This window comes from Balaenoptera borealis, assembly GCF_965194805.1.
Source record: "Balaenoptera borealis genome assembly, chromosome: 4".
Taxonomy (NCBI): Eukaryota; Metazoa; Chordata; class Mammalia; order Artiodactyla; family Balaenopteridae; genus Balaenoptera; species Balaenoptera borealis.
Window position 1 is genome coordinate 146,056,875 of NC_138861.1, and position 13,053 is coordinate 146,069,927.

The following is a 13,053-nucleotide window of genomic DNA, read 5'->3' on the forward strand; positions in this document are numbered from 1 at the left end:
GAATCCGACGTGGCGGTGGTCGGGGGAGTTGGGGGGGGGGAATCTGTCACTTTGCAGCCTGAAGGTCAAATATTCTCTCATCGGTTATTTCGGATTGATCCACTCATAAATGGTTCCCAGGATCTTTATGACATTTCTTTGTGACAAAAATTATTTCTGAAATCGTGCCTTTGCATACCTGTAGGTAAGCGTCTTGCAATGTTCTATATTCAGTTGCTGTACTTGATAAATAATGAATTTTTAATAATTCAAAAAATATTTACTGCTTCAGTTTGGGCACACATATTACGGTTTTTACATAAGCCTGTGTCATCAATGAAATGCCAGTTTGGCCACTGAAACATTGAAGGAAGGAGAGAATATGACTCTTAAATATTTAATTTTGTAGAAAGTAGAATTAGAGGTACAAATGTTTTGTTTTTAAAGAAAAGTACCAGTCTTTACCATGGCATCAATATAAGGCAAATCTGTAACAGTTTTAAGGGTCATTAGCTTATTTGTTACATGTTGCAAACATTTAAGAAAATTAAATGGATTTTTAGCACTTCTTTAATGATACCATAGATCACTCTGTGCTTTATTTTATAGTAGCACTTTTCAAAAGCAGTAGGGTTGTTTTTATTTTGCATTGTGTGGAAAGTACTGAGCCTGGGTGGTTCTCCCTGTTTCAGCAGCGTTTGACTTGGAGCAGTTCATGGCCTCTGGGCCAGTTTTCTCGTCTCTAAAATGGGAAGAGTGATGGTAACTGTCTCGTGGGATGGTTGGAATGATCAAGTGAGGGGAGATGTGAAATTGTTACGCCAACATTCAGTCCCTTTGAAAATATTAGGTAGTGCTAGTGTGTCAAAGCTTCAGATTCCTCTCTTGGCTTAAAGCTTTTTTAGGCTCCTCCCCATCCCTTCCTATCTGCACTTTGCCTGGCTGTCAGGTCATCTTTCCTAAATCCAGATTGGATGCTGTCAGTCTCTGGCTCAGAAGGCTTCTAAGGACTGACCGACCGCCTGTTGTTTGGAGGCCAGAATCCAGACTCAGCAGCATCACATTCAAGGCCCCTCACAGTCTGGCCCTGGTCATCTCTGAACTGTACCTGTCTTCTTGGTTCCCTTTCCACACTGTCCCGCCAAATGAGACGACTCTTGGTTCTCTGAACAGGCCAGGCTGCTTCATCCCTTCTTCCCTTATATCTTCCTCTCTGGCTGGAATACCCCATCTCACTTCCACCCACTCCACTTTTTAAAAGTCCACATCTGATTTTATGTCCTCTCTGGAGCCCTTTGGAAATCCTGTCAAAGTGAATTATTCATTTCTGCAGTCATAATCTTCTATTTTTACTTTCGTTATTGCCTGTATCACGTGTTGTGTATGTAATACTCTGGCTGTGGTGACCATGTGATTATTTTATCCCCAACACCTTGCTCAAGGGTTTAACCATGAAAATGTTCAGATGTTTGCTAAATAAAGTCAAAGTCTGTAATCCACCTTATGGAGGACATTATTATTATTATAAACGGTTTTAATAACAGTACCAACCACAGCACTGGGAATGAGGTTTTATTATATTGAAGATGGGTAATACTTAGCATATTTCTTTTCAATTATTTTTAATCTCTCACAAAATACCAAGTGGTATTTTTACACAAAATACAAACAACCATGTGTGTGGAAACTTTCAGGGTCCATGAACCAGCAATGCTGACTGAAGTCACTGCACCCTGTCTCTTGGGAGAGGGGATCAGAGCATACGTTTTAAAATATTCCTTACCTTTAAAATGTAATTGCACTCTCAGCAGATTACACGCTTTTTGTTTGAAACTTTTTTGGAGATTTATTATACTCAAAAAGTAAACTGCTTTTGAGGGCGCTTATTTTAAGTGCATTAGACCTGGATTCGAGAGACTCAGGTTTGTGTGTTGGCTCATCTCCTCACCCCTGGGTCACCATGGGCAAGTCGGTGAAATCTCTCTGGAACTTCAGATTCTTTATTTTGTGAAATGAGAACAGTCTTGTCTGTACTATTTTTGCTTTGCGGTGTCACTTAGAGTGGCTATTCTTTGTGTACTGCATGCCCTTGTTCAGATAAAGGTAATAAGATGATACTACTTCACGGCACATTCGTCTTCCTTGTCACTCAGGCTGGAAACTTTTCGAGGCTTCCTTTTCTTGACCAGATTTTTACCAGGTCTGCCTCCATGTGTCTTTTCAGTCAACCTTTTTGTTTTTCTCCACAGTTCCCCTGCCCCTGCCCTCCCTGGCTCTTGTCAGTTCTTATGGGGGTTGTTCCTGTAGGCCTGCTGACTGGCCTCCCTGTATCTAGTCTCTCTAGTCCTCCTGTGTTCTGTTCCCAGAATTATTCAATATGTAAATCAAATCGTATCATGCCCTGCCCCCCAGGTATGTACCAGCGGTTCTTGACATTTCCCCCTATTCCGTCACGCCTGGGGTTATGACCTAGTGCTGTCCGTAGGCTTACTCCTACAAAGATTCTCACCTCGGCGGCATCACCCCCTGGCCGGTTGAGAATTAGTGTTAAGGGGTTAGGAAAGCATTCTAAGACCTGTGCCATCTGGCCTCATTCTGACTTTTAGCTTCATATTTTACTGCATCTCTCTTGTTACCTGGTATTTCAGCACTAGACCTCTGGCCACGTTCATGGTTGTTGGTCTGACTTCTTTACTCTTGAATGTCCTTTCTGCCTTTTTCTTCTTATCAAAATCCTTAATACTGAATGAAGGCTTGGCTTAAATGCTTCTACTTCTATGAAAGAAGCTTCCCCTGATTTTCAGAATTAACTCTTCATTATTCTCCTACACAGGGCTTGATGATACTTCCACTCAGCTATTTTTTCTTTTTGACTTTTTAGTTTATTCTTTACATGGATTACAGACTCGTTAAGGGAAGAGAGGAAAATCTTATCCATTTGCTGATTCCCTCTAGTGTGTAATGTAGTCTTTCACGTAGTACTTGTTGATTTAAATCCTTGATTGAGTTAACTCAATCACTCTACATTCTCTGAATTTAGCAGAGGGGGAGTGGGGTTGGAATGGCTTTATGTGAGCGCTTCATGAATCCACACGACATACTCAGAACAGGGCCCCAGTACGTAATAAGTGCCCAGTAAGTGGCAGCTTTTAGCTGTTAGTTGGAGCAGGTGTAGTGGTTGGGTATGTTGATTTTTTTTTTTTTAAACATCTTTATGGAGTATAATTGCTTTACAATGGTGTGTTCGTTTCTGCTTTATAACAAAGTGAATCAGCTATACATATATTGTCATATTTCCTCCCTCTTGCGTTTCCCTCCCACCCTCCCTGTCCCACCCCTCTAGGTGGTCACAAAGCATTGAGCTGATCTCCCTGTGCTATGTGGCTGCTTCCCACTAGCTATCTGTTTTACATTTGGTAGTGTATATATGTCCATGCCACTCTCACTTCGTCCCAGCTTACCCTTCCCCCTCCCCATGTCCTCAAGTTCATTCTCTACGTCTGCGTCTTTATTCCTGTCCTGCCCCTAGGTTCTTCAGAACCTTTTTTTTTTTTTTTTTTAGATTCCATATATATGTGTTAGCAGGGTATGTAGATTGATTGTATATGCTGGTTACTGTAACAGTGTTCACAGATTTATTTCTGGCTTCTGTGTAAAGGAAAAAAAATCGTCTGGTCTCTCCATCTTCACTCGTTAGTTTTGGGAATTAGCAGAAAAGGGAGTATTTGGTTGGAGGGAGCTTTTGCATAAGCAGATTCATGATGGTGGTCCTAAATTATTCTGAAGAAGGGAAACCTTTCTGTAAGTGAGCCAGGTTTTTTGCAGTGGCTTAAGAAAGTGGAAAATGGATTGTCAGTTGTTATACTATACGTTATTTTTCGGTAAAGCACATGCTTTCGTTTTAATCTTACATCTTGTAATTATATATTAAGCAGTAGAATCTTCTTATTTAGTGTTTGGAATGACTGTTGAAATTTTGTTTTTGAAGTCATCTCCAAAGCTTTTTCTTGCCACTAGGCTTTCTCCGTTAGTTCTCTATCTTTTCCTTTGTCTGCTCAGCAGTCTTGCCCTGTGGCTAGACAGGGAGAAGCTAGGGGAGGAAAACAGCTATCATTTTGAAACTTTTAATTAAATATTTAGGTACTGTTTTTAAGTTTATATGTGTTACTGATGGACAGGTTGTATCCAGAAACCTTAAAAAGTGGTATCTCTGGTTGTAACATAATATGGAATTCGCTACTTGCAGCAACATAAGAATATGTATCAATTGCTGTTTAACTTACGTTGACTATATTGATGATTATGAGCTTTTAAAAAATCATTGGAAATATTATATTCCTATTATTAGGAATTATTATATTCCTAATAAATCTCTCTTAAAACCTGCCCCAAAGAATTGGGGATGATAGGCCTATCCCAGTGGATGAATTAGTATCAATTAGAAATAAAAGCAGTAGGACAGTTAGAAGATTAATGATTGCAAAAATGCTTGAGAATGTGTTGCTTTGTGTGTGTGTTCCTAGCTAGAGTGATGAAGGAATGTGAGTTCTGTGAATGCAGGTTGTGTGTGTGTGTACACGTCTGTACATGTATGTGGTTCTCTGGTGACGGGAAGCGAGCCTAGGCACCGTGTGTCTATAGTCTTTATGGTGCCTGGCGCAGGGAGTGGTCACTCAGCACACACTGATGTCAAATGAGTCAGTCACACATGGAGATAAATAAGTGTAAAGAAATGGGCCTCAGCACGTTTTCAAATTTCTCTTTTGGTAATGTGGTTGTTACCTCAATAACAGGAGGAGGTAGAAAGTGGGGAGGGATTTATTTTCCCTTTCAGCCAGGAGTTTGTTTCTAGCTCAATTACGTTTTCCAGAGTACCTGTGGAATCTTAATAGCCAGTACATAACTATTTCAAAATTGTTTACCCAGTTTGGGGATTTATTCGAGCTCTTTACTTCTTTTCTTCAGTAACTAGCTTTTTCTTGGGTGTCTGATTAACATCTAGCTCCTTGTTAGCAGCTTCCCTGAAGATTTTAATGGTGAGAAAGTTGAAAAAAATTTTTTTATCGAAGTATAATTGACTTACGATATTATATGAGTTTTGCTACACAACATAGTGATTCAGTTATTTTTATGCATTACAAAATGATCACCACGAAAAAGCTGAAATTGAATAGACACATTTTTGGTCCTTTTTTTGGTTGTTGTTGTTTTTGCCACTGCTTCCTTTGATTACCACCATAGATAATTATTACTGATTGTATTGTTAATAGTTTTTTGCTGGTGCCATCGAAGCAGTTTCTTGTTTTTGTAAGATGTAAAGCTTAATTTAAAACTATCAAAATATATTTTGTATGATTTACCAAAACATTGTTTTGAATATAAGTAACTTTTATAAAGTCTATTTATTTTTTGAAAAGTCCATGTTAAATCTAAAAAAGCAGTAAGTTTTAAGATGAATATTAAGTCTTCTCTTTCACTCCCCTTCCCATCCTGTACTCATTTTGAAAAATCACTGATAAGCTTCTCGGATGTCATAGAAAAAAAATTATGCCTGTACTTCTAAAAAATGGAGTCACGGTAGAGAGTGTTCTTCGTTTAAACACACACTAAACTTTGTATCTTGGAGCGCTTTCCATATCAGCATGTACAGACCTACCTCGTGTACAGATCTACTTCACTGTGTTTTTTTTTTAATGTGCCCAGTATTCTGTGGTATGAATGCACTAGAATTTATTTGATTAGTTGATGGAGTGGGTGTCCATGTTGTTATTGTAACAAAGTAAACATTTTTTTTTTTTTAATTTATTTATTTATTTATTTATGGCTGTGTTGGATCTTCGTTTCTGTGCGAGGGCCCTCTCCAGTTGTGGCAAGCGGGGGCCACTCTTCATCGCGGTGCGCGGGCCTCTCACTATCGCGGCCTCTCTTGTCGCGGAGCACAGGCTCCAGACGCGCAGGCTCAGTAATTGTGGCTCACGGGCCCAGTCGCTCCGCGGCATGTGGGATCTTCCCAGACCAGAGCTCGAACCCGTGTCCCCTGCATTGGCGGGCAGACTCTCAACCACTGCGCCACCAGGGAAGCCCAACATTTTTATACATAATGTTTTGGTGAACTTTTGTGAGAAACCTCCTTAACCTAGGCAGCCTAAAACAAAACAAAACAAAAACTGATGAACAGGTTTCTAACTTCTCTAAATTATCATTGATCATATGGAAAATTTTCTTGGCAGCTTTATTAGTTTTTATAATTTTAGACATTAGGCTGGGTATTTTCTTTTCTGAAGTAGTCCTGCGGGTATTTAGGGTTATTTGGGGCGTTATTTAGTTTAAAAGTGGTCAGTTTGTGGTGAAGGGGAAAGGTAAGGGGTTCTTAGAAGTAGCTATTAGAACACGGGTAAGGAGGAGAATGAGCTCACACTTGTTAAAGCACTTCCTACATGTGAGGCCTTTTGTTAGGGACCTTAGGTAAACTGTTTCCTTTAATCCTTCTGACAGCTCTTGAGAGAGGAGGTATTATCTCCATTTTACAGATGATGAAGCTGCAGCTCAGAGGTCTCAAGAAACTTCCCTAAGGTTACACGTAATACATGGCAGAGCAGGAGCCCCAACTTCTATCTTTGCAACTTCCACTGCCCGGCTCTTCCTAGAGATTCATTGGTTCACAGGGCGCTTGTCTGCTCACAGTGTCCTATGCCTAGATGCCAAGATGGTTAGGCATGCCGGAGACTTACACGGGGAGGGAGGGAGCAGGAGTGCTGGGAAGAGCCATCGGCTTCCCTTCCGTGCAGGTGTGATCCTGTGGGAGGAGAGATGGGGGAGGGCAGGCCAGAGCAGCCTCAGGCCAGGGCAGTTTGGAGACAGTCTTGGCCAGGCTGCTGGCTGCTCGGCAGGTCAGGTCTATACCCCCTGCTGGTCAGCATTGCTGGGAGCAGCCTGAGGGACACGTGGCCTGATGTCTTTGCCGTGGTGACCGTGTAGCAACTGGAGGCTCTCAGTCAGCTGGGCTCCCCACGGCAGGCTGTCTCGAGGGGCTGCCTGTGGCCACCACACCATTCAGTGCTGGGGCGGGTGGGGGGGAAGCAAGCAGATGGGTACACGGATCAAGTGCAAATGCGTGCTAAGAGGGAAAATGAAGTAGGCCAGAGGGATGTTGTGTGTTTAGGGTGGGCAGGAAAGGGCTCTCTGGTAAGACGATACTTGAGCTGAGACCTGAGGGGAATAGGGAGAAAGGTGTGGGGCTGTCTGAGGAGCAGAGCATTATTCAGGGCGAGGGCAGAGCAAGTGGAAGACCCCGATCGTGCATCGTTATGAAGGTGGAACGGAGAGGATTCGCTGAAGGGTTGGATACGGAATGTGAGAGAAACAGGAGGAGTCAAGGATGGTGCCAGAGCTTTTGACTTGAGCAGTGGAAGCACAGAGTTGCCCTTGACTGACACTGGGAAGGTCATGGCAAGGATGGTGGTGGTAAGAATTTGTGGGTTTTCGTTTGTGTTTTTTAAGAGATGTTGTAAGTTGAGATGCCACTCAGACACCGTCTAGTAGCTTGATGGCTCTGTAAGTTTTGGGTTCATGAGAGAGAAACGGAGGTGAGAGAAAGTTTGGAGTAATCTCTACGCAGATGTAGAGATTACAATCATGGGAGTGGAGATCAGCTAAGCCTGTGCTGTTCAGTAAGGTAGCCATGAGCCACGTGCGGCTTCTGAGCATGTGAGATGAGGCTAGTTTGACTCGAGATGTTCTGTAAGTGTCACATACACACCATATTTCAAAGACTTAGTATGGGAAAAAAGAATGTAAAATAGCTCATTAATGATCTTTTACCTTGATTATATTTGGAGTGATAATATTTTGGGTCTATTGAGTTAAAGTATATTATGAAAATTAATTTCATCTGTTTTTCTTTTTTAACATGGCTGCTAGAAACTTTTAAATTACATTGGCGTGACTCAGGTTTTGCTATTGGATGGCTTCAAAGGAGGAAGTGAATGTAAACAGAGAAGTGTGAGGCCTGGGCGGAGAGCTGGGGAAGAGGAGGGCCCTGCAGAGGAAGGGCTGAGAGGGCGGCACAGTGAGGGTGGTAACAGTTGTGGTCTCTAGAGCTTGAGCGAAAGAAAAGTACCAGAGAGCAACTAGGCCTGCCACCGTGTGACCGACGGCCGTGGCTTTAGGAGTCAACAAGTCTTGGAGGTGGTCTGTAGAGTGGGATCTTTCCCTATACTGTTTTGTTTTTGTTTTTTAAGTGAGTCTCATCAGGACAAGAATGCAGCCTTTTCAACCAGAGTTATAATGTAGCCTCTCTGTGGATGCAGCCACACAGTAGGAAGAAGCACACATTTAGAAGATTGGACGCAGTTAATGCAGGCAAGTGGCTGTGACCTTCAAAGCCTCGCTCTCAGGGCTTGCTTTCATCTTGCAACCTTCCCTAGATGAAACGACTGTGAGAATTTCTTACCTTCCTTTTCCCAGTTCTAAGCCGGGGAGTGGACCTAGTCACTGGAGTGGCCGTCCATTATCTAGGCCTGTAATTGGGTTTTCTGGTTGACACGCAGCTTGTTCTGTTGTGGTAGTCAGATGATTTGGCACGCGTCCCCTCCCTGCCCGCCCCCGGCCCCAGTCCACTTCTGGCCTGATCAGCGCACAGGGCTCCAGAGCTGAGGAACAGGCTTGGCCCTTCACTGGCAACAGGCCGTCTGAGGACCTTCCGGTGCCGCTCAGGGGCTTCTTTTTACTGTGTTGGTATGTGTGTCAGGCACATGTTTTTGCCCTTAGATCTTATACTTTTTCCCCCTGCATTTCATTCTCCTGTTTCCAAAAACACACTTGCACATCTAAGAACAGTGTTTGCAAGTTTTTTCACTAGCCATGCGATAGGAGCTGTCATGGAACCCGCAGCTCCTCTGAGTGGAACTTGCGTGGGCCTTGCCAGGGCAGGCTGGCCACCACCTTGGGAAGGCTCCGGTAGTGCCCTGCGGTCTGCACTGGCTGCGTCGCGGCAGGGCTGGCCTCCCTCTCTCTCTGGCTCGGGAGTCAGGTCTGTCAGCTTCTCAAGAGGCCTCCGGGCCTGTGGGGACAGCGAGCAGTAATGGCCAAGCCAGGGGCTGATTAAAAGGATCTGCTAAGTGCAAAGCAAAAAGGCGTGGCTTTGATTCTGTACAATTACATGATGGCAAGGCTGCAGGTTAGGTGAGGGGCGGATGGTGTGATGGAAAGGGCACCAGTTTCGGACCTAGGCCCACAGCGGCCCTGGGCTTCACTCACCTGGGACCCCGAATACACGTTTAAGTTTCTTAATCCGTAAGATGAGGAGGTTTGGTTTAGCTCAGTGTTTGTTCATGCTGTGAGAGCAGTGTCTGCACAAAGTAGGTGCTCAAAGATTTATTGAATGAACGGATGAATAAAAGAATTCTAGAGAGCCCAGGTACTTAGGGCATGAGGCAGACGGTGGGGCGACGGGGAGGCGTGTTTGGCCAGGCCCCCCCTCCCCTCACCTGTGCCCCTTCAGCCTGTCTCAGATATGGTACTGGGTTCTGCTACTTTGAGAAATGTTTGCACAACACTAGATTAGCAGACCTGTCTCTGAACGTGAAGATGGCATGCTTCCGATGCGCCCCACTGTCACATCCCTATATACTTTTTACCAAGATAAAAGTTGTGTGAGAATAGGGCTTCCCTGGTGGCGCGGTGGTTGAGAGTCTGCCCGCCAATGCGGGGGACGCGGGTTCGGGCCCTGGTCTGGGAGGATCCCGCATGCTGCGGAGCGGCTGGGCCCGTGAACCACAACTACTGAGCCTGCGCATCTGGAGCCTGTGCTCCGCAACGGGAGGGGCCGGGATGGTGGGAGGCCCGCGCACCGCGATGAGGAGTGGCCCCCGCTCACCACAACTAGAGAAAGCCCTCGCGCAGAAACGAAGACCCAACACAGCCAAAAATAAATAAATAAATAAATTAAAAAAAAAAAAGTTGTGGGAGAATAAATGCAGTTTCAATCATAGGTAGGGTAGGAAGTGCTGCAGAGGTGCTGTATTGTTTCCTAGCGCAGCTGTAATGAAGTGCCACAAACTAGGTGGCTTAGAACAACAGACATTCTTTCTCAGTTCTGGAGGCCAGAAGTCTGCAGTCCAGATGTTGTCAGCAAGGTTGGTTCCTTCTGGAGGTTCTGAGGGGGGACCTGCTCTGTGTCCGTCTCCTAACTTCTGGTGGTTACTGGCGGTCTTTGGCATTTCTTGGTTTGTAGGCACAGCAGTCCAGTCTTTGCCTTTGTTTTCGTGTGACAGTCTCTGTGTGTCTTTGTCCACATTTTCTTCTCATAACGACATCAGTCATTGGATTAGGGCCTGAACAGAGGTAGACTGAAAATGAATAGTGCTTGTAAGAGAATGAAGAAGAGTTACTAATTGAAAGTGATTACGTTGTCTAGAGCTTTGATAAGCATGTTCATGTTCTTAAACACAAAACGTAGAGTTTCCATAGAGTGGAATGCTGGATTCTGGTTTTTCTGCAGAGCAAATGATGTGTGAGTATGATCATTTTGTGCATGTGCTGAAATCACATTCTCTTAGCTTTAAAATTACTAGACAACACGCCACCATTACCTTCCAGGTTAAGCTGCCTTGTGTCCCCCACTGCGTCTTGCACAAAGTAAACATACACCAAATGGTGGTTGTTTCTGATATTTAACTATGATTAAGGGGGTCGTGAATCTGATGGGGCAGTTGGTTCCTTTATGAGTTCTTTGGTAGGTGGGTTCTCTGGAAAGCAGCTGCATACAGTTTAGCATGCAGAATGTTGATTAGGAAGTACCCCTGGGAGGGACTTTCCTGGTGGTCCAGTGGCTAAGGTTCTGTGCTGCCAACGCAGGGGGCCTGGGTTTGATCCCTGGTCAGGGAACTAGATCCCACATGCCGCAACTAAATGATCCCGCACGCCGCAACTAAAGAACCCAAATGCCGCAGTGAAGGTCGAAGATCCGTGTGCTGCAACTAAGACCCGGCGCAGCCAAATAAATAAGTAGATATTAAAAAAAGAAAAAAAAGAGAAGTACGCCTGGGGGCCACACCTGCAGAACCTGCAGAAGGAAGGGAGAAGCGGGGCTGCTTTGCAGGCCCAGTCACAGCCTTGGCGCCCCCCATGGGGAGCTGTGGAGGTAGAACAGCCCTTCAGAGTTGCTCCAGGTTGGACCTGTGTACTCCTGACAGTCAGTCATCAGATGTGGGGCAGTCCTGGGAAGGGTCAGGACGCTGGAAGGGACAGCTCCCTGCCGCCGAGGCAGTCCCTGAGGAGCTGGCACAGCACTCCCAGCGGCTGGCAACGTGTCCTTCAGTTGCGGGTCTGGCTGGTACGTCACAGTGTCTGCCACAGGTGGACAGTAGTTTTCTTAGAAAAGTTTTGATTGATTTGATTTGATTCATTGGTTAGGCTTCTGGAGAAATACGGGATAAGTCTGTGCCCTGTGTCTGTGACTCCCCTCACCCCCCCACTGTGTGTGTAATATGTATGTATGTGTGGCAGGGGTGGGCTCGCGCGGTGAACGGGGTCAGAGTGCACAGTAAGCTTTCCTGTCCCAGGTTAAACACACTGGTTTCCTTAAACTTACATTATTTCACGTGGTATTGATGCTAACCTGCTATTTTCTTGGTGTGGTTGAGACTTCCTTGGTTTTCTTTAGCCATCTGTCTGCCTGTTTTCAAGTATTTGTCAGTGACATTGAGGTTCTCAGAGCAATAGCTCATTCTCAAAAATGTGAAACCTATTTAATGTGAATTTAAATTCTCATCTCATTTTATGCTACTGCTCTCTTTCCCCTGTTGATTTGTCCTGCTTTGATGATTTGAAGGACCCTTTACAGAATCCGTGGTCGTATTGGACTCCATTAGAGCAAAGTGTAATTCCTGGAAAGCCAGAGTTAGATGAGACCATTGCTGCTAAAGTCATCCCCTTTGGGGCCAGAAGGATCCTTCTGGGTTGTTGCGAGTTGTTATCAGATGGTCTGTGGTGGTGAAGAGCTTGACCCTGGCGTTAGCTCAGTCTGCTTTCAAATCCGAACTCTTCCTCTTTTCTTGCTGTTTGGGGAAATTAATTTCCTAAGTTTCAGTTTCATCATTTGTAAAAAGGGAACACGTAGATAGTAAGGATTCAGTAAACGTAAGCTGCTTCTGCTGTTGCTGGAAGAAAACCACGCTTAAAAGGAAGAAAGTGTCTTTGTTCACTAATTCTAGATATAGGTGACTGAGCTGTATTTGTGATCTTAGCAAATGTCAAGTAGAAGGAAATGTTCTTAACTAATAAAGAATGTCTACAGAAAACTTAGAGAGACATCCGTCTTAGTGAGGAAGTGTGGAAACATTTCCTGTATAATCTCATAGAAGACAGAGGATGCCCCACTGATACTTCTTCTCTTCATCGTGCTCCTGAGCACCAGCCCACACACAGAGAGAACAGCGTTAATGGGATTGGAATGCTGGGAACACAAAGCTGTCGTCATACGCAGACAGTGATTGTGTAGAAGACCTAAGAGAATCTGTAACCTAGTATCTGGGAATAAATCTAATAGCCATGGTCTGCGTGTTGAAAATTAAAACTTATTTGAAGGACATAAAAGGAGATCCAGTTCAATGGAGAAATGGGCCTTGCTCAGTACTGTAAAGCAGTCAGTTCTCCTCAGATTGACCTGTATATGTAATGCATTTCCAATTAAAATCCCAGTAGGGTTTCTCATAGAATGTGATGGCTGATTCTAAAATTATAAGAAAGAGCGAAGGGCCAAGATTGGGAAGACACCTCTGGAGAAAAATCTCGCAACTTCATGGAAAGGTCTAGTGATGAAGACAGCATGGTGTTGGCGTGGGATGAGTATACTGAGCACAAGACCTGTGATTATGTGGAACTTTGATCCAGGAGAGAAGCGGTGCTGCAGATTGGGGTGGAGGGCTGATCCGTAAGTGATGCTGGGTAGTTGCTTTTCCTTGTAGAAAAAATGAAATTAGCTGCCTTCTTCACAATTTCACTTCACTAATTCTAGATATAGGTAACTTGTGGATGGGTTAAGGACTTGAATATTCTATTAGATTTTACAAG

The 13,053-nt window shown here is 44.3% G+C and overlaps 1 protein-coding gene across 7 annotated transcripts in view; it reads left to right on the forward strand.

The window, feature by feature from the left end:
- Positions 1–13,053, forward strand: part of KIAA0232 — an 88,198-nt gene that overhangs the window by 1,476 nt on the left and 73,669 nt on the right. The window contains exon 1 of one of the 7 annotated variants that reach the window (XM_082391430.1): positions 77–8,340. The exons of the other annotated variants lie outside the window; for them this stretch is intronic. The gene's annotated coding sequence lies outside the window, so the exon portion shown is untranslated. Of the gene's footprint in view, positions 1–76; positions 8,341–13,053 lie in introns of those variants that run through there. 7 annotated transcript variants of the gene reach the window in all.